Below are 13,059 nucleotides of genomic sequence, written 5' to 3' on the forward strand. Positions count from 1 at the left end.
GGGTGAGGATCGCACCATACGGGCCATTCAAAACTTTCAAAGCTTTTGTTGCTAAACCGCCATATACAGAGGATGCACAACATTGTCTTCATAATGTAGGTTCCTTGTGTCCCTTGCAACTATGATTCTGTGTCCATAGGCCCGGCAGCTCATTACCTCAGGTTGTTTGGTTATAGTTAAGGAGATTTTAGAGTTTGACTCCCTTAAAACAGCAAAAAGTCTGTGAGTAACTTTCACTACAATTTAATTCCATTTGTTCCATGAACTTTTTGAAGCGCCTTGTATTTGAAAGACATATAGATATGTATGTACAAATAATCTCTGTCAAATGTATGTATATCCGTCGTTTTAGTCACATATTAGATTGAAAGTATTGGCTCACTGAAATGCACAAATAAAAAAGAGTAATATGTGCTCGCTTTGGCAGCACATATACTAAAATTGGAACGATACAGAGAAGATTAGCATGGATGACACGCAAATTCGTGAAGCGTTCCATATTTTAAAAAAAAGAGTAATATAACTATACTCATTTTAGAAATGAGAACACTGGGTTATAAAAGTTTAAGTGTCCTTCACAAGGTCACAAAGTTTATCATTGATCTAGTTAAATATTCAACTACAGGTAGTGTGGTGACACATTCTTAGTTAAGTATACTAGTTTTACTCTTATATTACATATCAGAAAATATTATCACTATCAGTAATGGTTTCAAAATGAAAAGACTGCAACAATGAAAATGTAATGCCTCATGTAGTAGGGATTCTTTATAAAACAAAGAAACTCCTGAAGTTACACTATATCAGTGAGCCAAAAACAGTCCATGGATGAGAACCAACGTACGTTTTCATAAATATGTATTTGTGTAGCGGTGCTAGGTGCCACTCATTCACTTCTAACAGTGACCTTATGGGAAGCAAAAGGAAACTGTGCCAGCCCTGTACCAATCTCACAATTGTTATATTTGAACCCATTGTTGCAGCCACTCTGTCAACCCAACTCATGGGAACCTCCTCTTTTATATTGACTTTGCCAAGAATGACGTGCATTCCCTGGGCCGAAGGGATCAGTTATCCGGGATCAAAGAACAACAAATCATATCATTGGGTGCACATCTCCATGATATGATTGCTGAGGACAAATGGGTGCATAAGCAAATGTGGCAAAGAAAGCTGATGGTGCCCAGCTATCAAAAGGTATAGCATTTGGGGTCTTAAAGGCTTGAATGTAAACAAGCAGCCATCTAGCTCAGAAGCAACAAACCCCACATGGAAGAAAGCACACCAGCCTTTGTGATCACAAGGTGTCGAAGGGATCAGGTATAAGGCATCATAAGAACAAAAAAATATCTTACCATAGTGAATGAGGGGGAGTGCAAAGTAGAAACCCAAAGCTCATTTGTCAGCCACTGGAGATCCCCTTGTACAGGGATCTAGGGGAGGAACTGAGTCAGTCAAGGTACGATGTAGCACCGTTGAAAAATACAACTTTCCTCTAGTTCCTAAATGCTTCCTCCGCCCTCCCCCCCATCATGATCTGAATTCTACCTTTCAAGTCTGGCTAGACCAGAGGATGAACACTGGTACAGATAGGAACTGAAAACTCCGGGAATCAGGGCGGATGATACCTTTAGGACCAGGGGTGTGAGTGGTGATACTGGGAGGGTAGAGGGAGAGTGGGTTGGAAAGAGGGAACCGATTGCAAGGATCTACATGTGACCTCCTCCCTGGGGGACGGACAACAGAAAAGTAGGTGAAGGGAGATGCCGGACAGGGCAAGATAAGACAAAAATAATAACTTATAAATAATCAGTGGTTCATGAGGGAGAGGGGAGTGGGGAGGGAGGGGAAAAATGAGGAGCTTATGTCAAGGGTTTAACTGGAGAGCAAATATTTTGAGAATGATGAGGGCAATGAATGTCCAAATGTGCTTTACACAACTGATGTATGTATGGATTGTGATAAGATTTGTATGAGCCCCTAATAAAATAATTAAAAAATAAATTTAAAAAAAGCAAAGATCAACATGCCCAAAGTATGTGGAAAAAGTCTTGATATCCTGGCTTCTAAGGAGCATTCTGGCTGTACTCCTTCCAAGACATAGCTGTTTGTTCACCTGGGAGTGCATGGTATATTAAATATTCTTCTCCAAAACCATAATTTAAAGGTATTATTCTTCTTGAATCTTCATTATTTATAGTCCAGCTTCCGCATGTATATGAGGCAATTGAAAGGTGCACGGTAGTCCTCATATTTAGACCTTTGCTCTTTTACACTTGAAAGAGACTTGTGAAGCAAATGTACTCAGTGCAAAATCATTTGATCTCTGTATTGCTGCTTCCATGAGTGCTCATTCTGGCTTCAGGGAAAATGAAATCCTTAATAACTTCAAAGTTTTTTCCATGTACCATGATTTTGCTTATTGGTCCAAATGTGAGGATTTGAGTCTTCCTTACATTGAGTTTTGATCCTTACTAAGAACTGCAGTCCTCATTTCCATCACCAAGTGTTAAGTCCTCTAGGATTTCAACAAGCATAATTGTGTCATCTATACGATAGGTCTCCCTTGTACGTCCTGTGAATACTATCTTAAACAGCATCATATTTAGGGTTATATTTTTGGAATTTTCTTTGTAACATAAATGCTACTCCATTCGTTTTCAATTTGCCAATTTTAGCATATTAGGTCATGAGATTTTCTGATTCAAATGGTAACTTCCAGTCCATTTCAGCTCAGTATTGCCTAGGATATTCATCATTATGCATTGTATCTCATTTTTATGACTTCTGATTTTTCTATATCTATGCTTTATACATTTAATATTCCAAATATTACTGGGTATTTGAAACTTCTTTGGTCTCATTGTACTGCACAGCAAATGATGTTCTTGAGAACTTTGCTCTCTGGACATCATTAAAGTAAAATCTCTGAGGTAGTGAGTTTATTGTGCCTACCTGGCAGATAAACACATGTGGGATTAATTGAAGGGCAGAGAGATAAATGGCTCAACTAGCCTCCTCTTTCTTATCTCTTGCGCTTTGATCATCAGACCATTGTGTGGCTGCCTTGCTTGTTCTTTGCCTCAATTTACAAGCTACACTACCTGTGGGCCCCCAACCCATGGACTGTGTGGCAGTACTTTGAGGCTCCTTCAAGACCTGCTGCATCACACCATGGAATTTACATCTCTTGAATTGGGGACTGTCAGACCCTGTCATCTGGCTGACAGTTTGTGACCTGCCTTGCTATTTGCTACCTGTGCCCAGACAGCCTGAATTTCTCTACAAAGGACTACCTGGGGGCCCTCAAGACTTGAAGGACCACCAGTGTCTCACAACTGTCTCACGGGAGTGAGTTTCACTGAGCCATTTGTACTGCTTTTTAATTTAATTAACTGTTCATTTCTTATGTTATGTATCTATCTATCTGTATAAATATATATATAAAATTATTACACACTTTGAGGAGACAGCACTTGTTCAGTTATATTTATGATGCCTTTCACTGTAAGTGTAACCCTTCTGGCCCTGTCATGAAACATATCAATTAATTTTTACTGCTGTTCATAAGGTTTTCATTGACTTAACTTTTCAGAAATAGAGTACCTCCTTCTTCTTCCTAGTCTGTCTTAATCTTGAACCTCTACTGAATCCTGTCTATCACTAGTCACTACTCCTGTGTCTCTGAAATATTAATATTTCTATTCCAGCAAATTGGTAGACAGCTACTTGGCCAAGCTACTGGAAGAGATCCTTATTTGTGCCAACTCCGAAGAAAGTTGACCCAGCATAATCCTCAACCTATAGAACAGTATCAGTTCCATCTCACTTAAGTAAAATTTTGTTGACAGTCATTCAATGAAGATAGCAACAATACATTGACAGAGAACTGCCAGATGTTCAGGACAGATTCAGAAGAGGATGTGGAACAAGAGATGCCATTGCTGATGCCAGATGGATCTTGGCTGAAAGTAGAGAATACTAGAAATAAGTTTACTTGCCTTTTATTGAATATGCAAAGTTATTCAACTTTGTGGACCATAAAAAATATGGATAAGCTTGAGAAGAATGGGAATTCCAGAACACTTCCTTGTGCTCATGAGGAACTTGTAAAAGAATGAAGAGAGGCTGTTGTGTGAACAGTACAAGGGAAGACTGCATGGTATAAAATCAGTAAAGGTTGATTACAAGGATCCACATGTGACCTCTTCCCTGGGAGAGGGACAGCAGAGAAGGGGGGGGGGGGGAAGGGAGGCTCCGGATAGGGCAAGATATGACAAAATAATGATGTATAAATTACCAAGGGCACATGAGGGAGGGGGGAGAGGGGAGAGAGGGGAAAAAAAAAAAGAGGACCCGATGCAAAGGGCTTAAGTGGAGAGCAAATGCTTTGAGAATGATTGGGGCAGGGAATGTATGGATGTGCTTTATACAATTGATGTATGTATATGTATGGATTGTGATAAGAGTTGTATGAGCCCCTAATAAATAGTTTAAAAAAAGAAAAAGAAAAAAAATCAGTAAAGGTGTGCTGCAGGAAAGTATCTTCTCATCATAACTTTTCAATCTATCTGCTCAACAAATCATCAGAGCCTCTGTCTTGTATGAGAAAGAATGTGGCATCAAGATTAGAGGAAGGTTTACTAATGACCTGTAATATGCAGATGACAAAAGTTTGCTTGTGGAAAGTGAGAACACTTGAAGCACTTGCTGATGAAGGTCAAGGTTTATAGCCTTCACTATGCATTATGACTCAAAGAAGACCAAAATACTCACAAGTGAACTAAAAAGTAACATCATGATAAAAAGAGAAGAGGTTGAAGTTGTCAAGGATTTTGTCCTGATTCCATCCAAAAGCAATGCTCATGGAAGCAGCAGTCAAAATATCAAAAGATGAGTTGCATTAGTTAAATCTGCAGCATAATACCACTTTAGAGTACTGAAAAACCAGGATGTTACTTTGAGGACAAGTGGACCTGCCCCAAGCCATGGTACTTTCGTAATATCGCACAGGCATATGCAAGTTGGGCATTGAATAAACAACACTAAAGAAGAATTTGTGCATTTAAATGTATGCTGGAGAAGAATATTGAAAGTATCATAAACTTAAAAAAAAACAATTTGTCTTGGAAGAAGTATGACCAGAGTGCTCCTTGGAGACAAGGTTGGCAAGACTTAGTCTTGCATATTTGGGGGCATGTTGTCAGTAGGGATCTGTCCCTGGAGAAGGATATCATGCTTGGTAAAGTTAAGAGGCAGCAAAAGAGAGGAAGGCCCTCAGCAAGATGAATTGGCACCATGACTGCAATGATGGGCTCCTGCATGGGAACAGTTGTGAGAAAGGCAGGATTCTTTTTTGTTGTGCTGGACAGTTTTTTGTTCTGTTGTACAGAAGAGAGCTATGACACAGAATTGATTTCATGACAGCTAATAAAACATATGGATACATAGATGTAGGTAGAAGTATATCTGCTGGTATGATGGCCTACAAATTAGGCTACTGAATTGAGGTCATAGAATTAAAAGTTCAATACCACCAGCTAGCTTCTCTATAGAGAAAAGATGAGACTGTTATGACTTATAAGGAATTAGAGGCTTAGCAATCCTATGGAGCATTTCTCTATCTGTTTTATATGGTTGCTGTGAGTCAGGATGGACACAATAGCAGTGGGAGTTATTTTGATATATATAAAAAGTAAAGCCCTTGATGAGACAGATTGACACAGTGATTACAACAATGTACTTAAACATAAGAGCAATTGTGAGGATGCTATAGAACCAGGTGTTTTGTTGGATATAGGGTTAAGTTGTAACTGACTCAAAGGCACCTAACAGCAGTATGTATATATAACTAAATACAATAATCTATATCTCTCTATATGTGTATGTATCTTCATGTATACATTGCCATATCTTCAAATACATATAGATGTGGAGGTTTATTTAAAATATACCTCATATAATAATAATTTTGTTAAGTTGAAATTTTCTTCTAATTATATGATAACTTTTCTTTCTTTAAATCCTTTTATTAGGGGCTCATACAACTCTTATCACAATCCATACATACATCAATTGTGTAAAGCACATTTGTACATTCATTGCCATCATCATTCTCAAAACATTTGCTCTCCACTTAATCCCCTGGCATCAGGTCCTCATTTTTCTCCTCCCCGCTCCCTCCTCCCTCATGAACCATTGATAATTTATAAAGAATTATTTTGTCATATCTTGCTCTGTCCGATGTCTCCCTTCTCCCAAAGTTCTGTTGTCCATCCCCCAGGGAGGAGGTCACATGTAGATCCTGATAATTGTTTCCCCCTTTCCAACCCACTCTCCCTCTATGCTCCCAGTATCACCACTCATACCACTGGTCCTGAGGGATCATCCGCCCTGTATTTCCTGTGTTTCTGTTTCCTATCTGTACCAGTGTCCTTCCTCTGATCTAGCCATACTTGAATGGTAGAATTGGTATCATGATAGGGCAGGGGGTGGGGGGAGGAAGCATTTAGGAACTACTAGAGGAAAGGTGTATTTTTCATTGTTGTTACATCACACCCTGACTGGCTCTTCTCCTCCCCGAGGCCCCTTTTCAAGGGGATCTCCGATGGCCTACAAATGCGCTTTGGATCTCCACTCCACATTCCCCCCTCATTCTCTATGGTAAGATTATTTTTTTGTTTTTATGATGCTTTATATCTGATCCCTTCGACACCTTGTGATCATCCAGGCTGGTGTGCTTCCTCCATGTGGGGTTTGTTGCTTCTGAACTAAATGGACGGTTATTTACCTTCAAGCCTTTAAGCCCCCAGATACTATATTTTTTTATAGCTGGGCACCATCAGCTTTCTTTGCCACATTTGCTTATGTACCCATTTATCTTCAGTGATCATATCATGGAGGTTAAGCACACAATGATATGATTTTTTTGTTTGTTGATGCCTGATAGCTGATCCCTTCAGCACCTCATGATCACATAGTTTGGTGTGCTTCTTCCATGTGGGCTTTGTTGCTTCTGAGCTAGATGGCTGCTTGTTTACCTTCAAGCCTTTAAGACCCCAGATACTATATCTTTTGATAGCCTGGCACCATCAGGTTTCTTCACCACATTTGCTTATTCACCGGCTTTGTCTTCAGCAGTTGTGTTGGGAAGGTGAGCATCATAGAATGCCAATTTAATAGAAAAAAGTATTCTTGCATTGAGGGAGTACTTGTGTGGATACCCAATGTCCTTCTGCTACCTCAATACTAAACCTATAAATATATGCAAAAAGATCTATTTCCCCATCCTCATATATAAATATATTTGTATATATACATGTCTTTATCTAGATCTCTATAAATGCCCTTTGTCTCCCAGCTCTTTCCTCTATTTCCCTTGACTTTCCTCCTGTCCCACTATCATATTTAGTCCTCACCAGGGTTTCAGCAATACCTTTTTGTTACATTACCCTTGATCATGCCCTACCAGACACCCCACACCCTTGGATCTCTGGTTGTTCCCTTGTCCCTGGGAACAACACCACTTCCTTTCCCCCACCTCCCCCTCTGCCATGTCCCCCAAGAACTGTCAGTCCTGTTGTTTTCTCCTCCCAATTGTTCATCCAGCCTATCTTATTTAGACAGATCTGCGGAGATAATAACATGCACAAAAACAAGACAGAGCAAAATCAAGCAACAGTATACAACAAAACAACAACAACAAACCAATGACAAAAAGAAAACACAACAAGAAAGGAAAGCTTGTAGTTAGTTCAAAGATTGTTTGTTGGCCTTTATGAATGTTTTCCAGTCCAATCTGTTGGAGCACCACACTTTGGCCCCAAAGTCCACCTTCAGCATTCCCTGGGGACCTCATTGCTCCATTCCCTTGTTGTTCTGTTGTACCCCCTTAGTGCTTTACCTCAGTGTGGCGGGATCACATTGGGTGCAATTCCCACACTGTGTCTCCGCTGTTGTCCTCTGTAGAGCTATGGGTCAGTGAGGGGCGTCATGTCTCATAGGGCAGCTGGCTACATGGTCCTGTCTGTGGACTGGCTGTTCTAATTGGGGTCATTGTCCTCAAGACCTGGTGGGCCAGGATGTTCTCCACTCTCTCCTCCTCCCCCTTCATCAGCACCCTTGTGCTCTGATCAGATATGTCCCTCTCCGGGAGCTGCCAATTCAACGTTGTCTTTTGAAATAAATTCTTCTAGGGGGAGGAGCCATTGTCCACTTAGTAGTTGGGATTCAGGCCGGCCTCTCAATAACAGCAGGATCAATTTATCACCTAGCCTTAACTTTTAAGTATAGCTGAAATATAAATTTAAAGGAAACACTGGTTCATTCAAAGAAATGATGTCAATGTCTATAATTTGAGCTTAACAACTCAAATCCATGGCAAAATCTCCACCTCCACCTTACCCAAGTGTTCTTGAAAATGAAAATGCAGTGAATTTCATTCTTGATTGCTGAATATGTATGCTTGCATGCATATATACATACATAAACAAACTAGAAGGTGGAAAGGAAGATAATAGAGAAATCAGATCTTTTAGAAAGCATAATAAGCTAAAATGCTGTCTATCAGGAAAGCATATTATTAAAAAACAAAAAAGCAGACTCTATAAGTTGCCATCATTTACGATTTGGCAGGATCATTAATATGCTATCTTCTTCTCTCCCTTTGCTAAATAAATTTTAAATACCTATTAGAGTTATTAGTGGTTTCTAAAGGATCATACTAATAGTGATGAAGCAATGTTTCTAATTAAAAAAACCCGCTTATAATAAAAGTAACCTAAAATATTATTTCCGTCACATGATCTTATTTAGTGAAAGGATATGTTAAAAACCTGACTTCTTCATGGGTTCATAATTTATGTATTTTCCTATAGAAAAGCAAAATTCATTCCTGTTACCTTCTATGCCATCTTTGTAAGCACAAATCCATTGTAATATAGTACATGTGTAGACACAGCTATCTCTTATTCTTATCTAGTTGTTGAGTTTTATTACTAAAATCACTTCCATTTGCACCATCAACTTTTTGGTTAAGCCTGCCAATCCTTTCTAATAAATATTTAAAAGAAATAATTCATTACATGGAGAATGTGGATAATTATTTCAAAAGTATTTCTTCCTTATTTAAGTAGCTACAGCATCTTTTTCTCCCTCAACTTGAGTAATGACATTGGCTGTACTGTTTGATAGGTTAAGTGTGATGCTAAAGGCTAGCACATCTTTCCTGGGTAAAGACAGAAAGCAGTGAAATGGGAGAAAAGGAGGGAAGCTTCAACTGGCTAGCTATGCTCTACTGCTCTTTTCGTTTGAGATGCTGCATGATGCGTGAAGGATGCACTATGTACAATCTTACTACGCCCAGACCTCATTATATCAGTGGATATTTAATATTGTAGCTATTGATAAATTGCCTCCAAATGACCACCAATTGTTTAAACCTACAGATATGCATTAATGTATATACACATATATATGTATATGCATATGTAAGCAAAATAATCCATATAAAATGCAGGATATTAATGTTTTGAATATTTCCAGAAATATGTATCATGATTAAATTAAGTATATTTAAACTAATATTCCAGTTACTTTTCTTAATTTTTAAAGAAAGTTTATTAATCTAATTATTTTATGCAACAAAAAATAAAATATTCTATTATTTTTGCACATTTAAGTATTTTATCTTTTGTGATACTTTATTCAAAAGAATGCCTTAAAATTAGTGAAATTTTAAAATATCAAAATGTCTTATCTAGAAGCAGCAGCACTGCTGATAGAAATATGGAATGAGACCATAATGTGGAATAGGAGAACACACTAATAAAATGTGAAATGCAGTATCCAAGTTTATTTTTTAGAAATTCACTCTTTAACACTCTGAAAACGACAGTTGGGGCAAAATTCTAACACTATATCTAATCAAATATTAATTAGTATAGCTAGACTTAATCCTTTCATGTTCCAGCGTAGTAAAATGGTAACATTATGAACAGCTTGAATAGAAAAACTACATAGAGAAATCTAATGAGGCATGCTAACTCTATGCACTAATACACAAATGGTATTAACTCATCATAGACCATTGTGTAATTCTCATAAATAGAAAATTAAAAATATACTATTTTTCTTCCTCATTTCAAAATGTTTCTGTTTTGTTTTGTCCTGATTTATGTGTTATGCCTGTTTTCTGAGAAGGAAATAAATATTATTTTGGAAAAAACTGCAAAATTATCAAATATTATACTGATGTGAAACACATTTGAAAGTTTCCCAACTAATTACTGCAAAAAAATCTAACACTTACATTTGATTTAGTCACCAAGTCCTTGAAGTCTCCTCAAGTTTCAATCTAGAAAGTAGATCTAGACACTTTAGAATATTGTTAGTCTCAGTTTGACAGAAGACATGGTCTTACCAAAAGGTAAAATAAAAATATTCCAAAATTCAATATGTTGAAAGAAACTTTTAACAAGTAAGATTTGTTTTACTGTAAAAATACTCAGCCTTTTAATGTGTTATAAATTCCTAGATATGTGCTTTAGTGTATGTGCACATTCATAGATATGTGTGTACACATTAATGAAAGGCAAGCCATAACATATTTGAAAAAAATTAAATTGACAATTATGGATATAAGCATCACGGTGCTCCATTCTACCCTATAGAAATTGCTCTCTTTACACACCCACAAGCTTTCATACACACACATACACAGAGAAGTTAAGACATTTGAGTTTTGGGTTCATTTGCCAAAGTTCGAAAGAGGTTTAGGGTTCAATCTATAAATCAGGTCAAATGATGTCTTCTTGGGGGTGACCTATTCATAAATGGCCCAGAAGAGAACCGGTTTCTCTCTCCCCATCTCTTCCCTGCTTGCTTGTATCCTGCATCTGGCTTTCAGAGCTGTGGTTCATTTGGCCACCTGACCATGGAAACTATCAGGACACTGCCATGTTCATTGCAGATAGCGACTCATATGTCTCTACATCCATCTGCCTGTGATCCCAGAGCTTCCCACATTACATTCCTGCTTCATAGACTGGCAGCTATGTAAGTCTAGAGGGACCTCCAGCTGGCTTCAAACCCATCAACATTATTATTTGGACTGGGCTGGGCTGCTTCCTGGACATAAATTTTCTTCTTGATATAAAGTTATTCCACAGACATATGTGTGTATAACTTGTTTCATTTCTCTAGAAAATGCAGACAAACACATATATCTGTATGAGTGTTTTATGTGTGTATAGCAATTTTCAAGTTATAAGGCACCACTTATGTGCCAGTTTATCATACTGTAGTGGATTGAAAGTTGCTGTGAGGCTGAAAGCAATGTCAATGCTATTTAAAATACCAGCAGGTTCACCCTAAAGGAACAGGTTTCAGCAGAGCTTCCAGACAAAGTACAGAATACAAAGAAGGAATAAGCTGTTCACTTCAGAGGAATTAGCCACAGAAAACATTAGGGATAGCAGGAGAACATTGTCAGATGCTGGAAACCTCATGAATGACAGCAGAACATCATCAGAGACAGGACCAGAAGATGAGCCTCTCATGTCAGAAGGCACACAAAATGTGTCTGAGGAAGAGCTGCATTCTCAAAGCAGAATTAACTGTAATGACATGGATGTAGTAAAGCTTTCAGAACCTTCTTATGATGATGAGACATGACTCCAAATGAGAAGAAACAGATGGAACACATCAATTAATAATTGGAACTTGGATGGTATACAATATAAATTAAAGATGATTGAAGGGCATAACAATGAAATGGAGAGTTCCAGGAAGATGGCACTGAGATAAGAGTGACCCTCTTGGGAGTTCCATGAGTAATTGCTTGATTACGGGCTTGAAAGGCTCAATTGGGGATCAAGGATGCATGTTCAGATCTCCCAGCAACCCTGGGCTCAGTCCCAGTATGTGGAGCCAACCTGTCCCATACCTCTGTTCAGTCATACCCTCCAGTCCAAGCCACTGAACTATAACAGATATGGGTGCCACCCCTCTGTGAGTGCCATTTGTGCCATCCAATCGACTTGTGGCTTAAAGGCCCTTGCCAGCACAGTCTGAACCAATCACAAAGCTGGTGTAGTTGGCTAGCCATGCTTGACCTTCACTCTACTCCACCCTGCTCACTTTGGACAGCAGAGTCACATGCTGCAGGCAGCCTTGGCCATGGCAGCCCAAACCACACAGACACACTTGCCACACATGGACCTAACCAACCCTGTCCCCAGCACTGACAGTACTACACATAACCAGAATTCCTTGTAAACCAATGGTAATATGAAAATGCCACATAAACCACAACTCACATCAGGAGTCACTACAAGAAAGCAAGAGAGGCAAACCTCAATCTCTGAATAGGATATGAACCTAGAACTGTATATAGAAGAATCAGACCACAGGAAGAAATTTTCAGAATGTTGCTTAAAGTCATATGGGATATGAGGGAATCAATAAAGAAGAAGGATAAAAAGAAGAGGATAGAATTCACATACTGAAGGGAAATACAATAGTTAAGGGATGATAAAGCAGAAACAAACCATCAAAGATAAAAGACCTTAACAAATAGGCTGGAAGAAGCAAAGAGGCTTATCAGCAACCTAAAAGATATCCAAGACATATTCAACAAATGTGAAAGACAATCAAACAAGATGATTGAAGATGCTAAAGTAAACCTGAGAATAATGAGCAGTCCTATGAAGAGAAACAATATTTGAATAATTTGGATACCAGAGCAAGACATAACAAAGCAATCAACAGCCAAAATAATGAGGTAATTCCTGGAAGAAAAGTTCCCCAATTTAATAAAAGAAGATCAGACAATCATTCAGGAAGCAGAGAGGTCGCCAATCAGACTAAACTCCAAGAAGAACACACCAAGGCATATAGTCATCAAAACATCCAACACTGAGGAAAATAAGAAAATCATAAGAAAAGCCAGAGAAAAAAATGTAGTAGCTCAAAGGCTACTCAATAAGATTATGTTCCTCTGACTTATCAGCAGAAACTAAGAAGAAGAGGAAAGAATGGAGTAGCATCTTCAGAAAGTTG

The 13,059-nt window shown here is 38.4% G+C and overlaps 1 pseudogene; it reads left to right on the forward strand.

Moving 5' to 3' along the window:
* Positions 1-411: 411 nt before the first annotated feature.
* LOC142444014 (U6 spliceosomal RNA) lies at positions 412-505 on the forward strand (annotated as a pseudogene).
* The last annotated feature ends 12,554 nt before the right edge of the window (positions 506-13,059 follow it).

Source organism: Tenrec ecaudatus, chromosome 3 (assembly GCF_050624435.1).
Source record: "Tenrec ecaudatus isolate mTenEca1 chromosome 3, mTenEca1.hap1, whole genome shotgun sequence".
Lineage (NCBI taxonomy): Eukaryota > Metazoa > Chordata > Mammalia > Afrosoricida > Tenrecidae > Tenrec > Tenrec ecaudatus.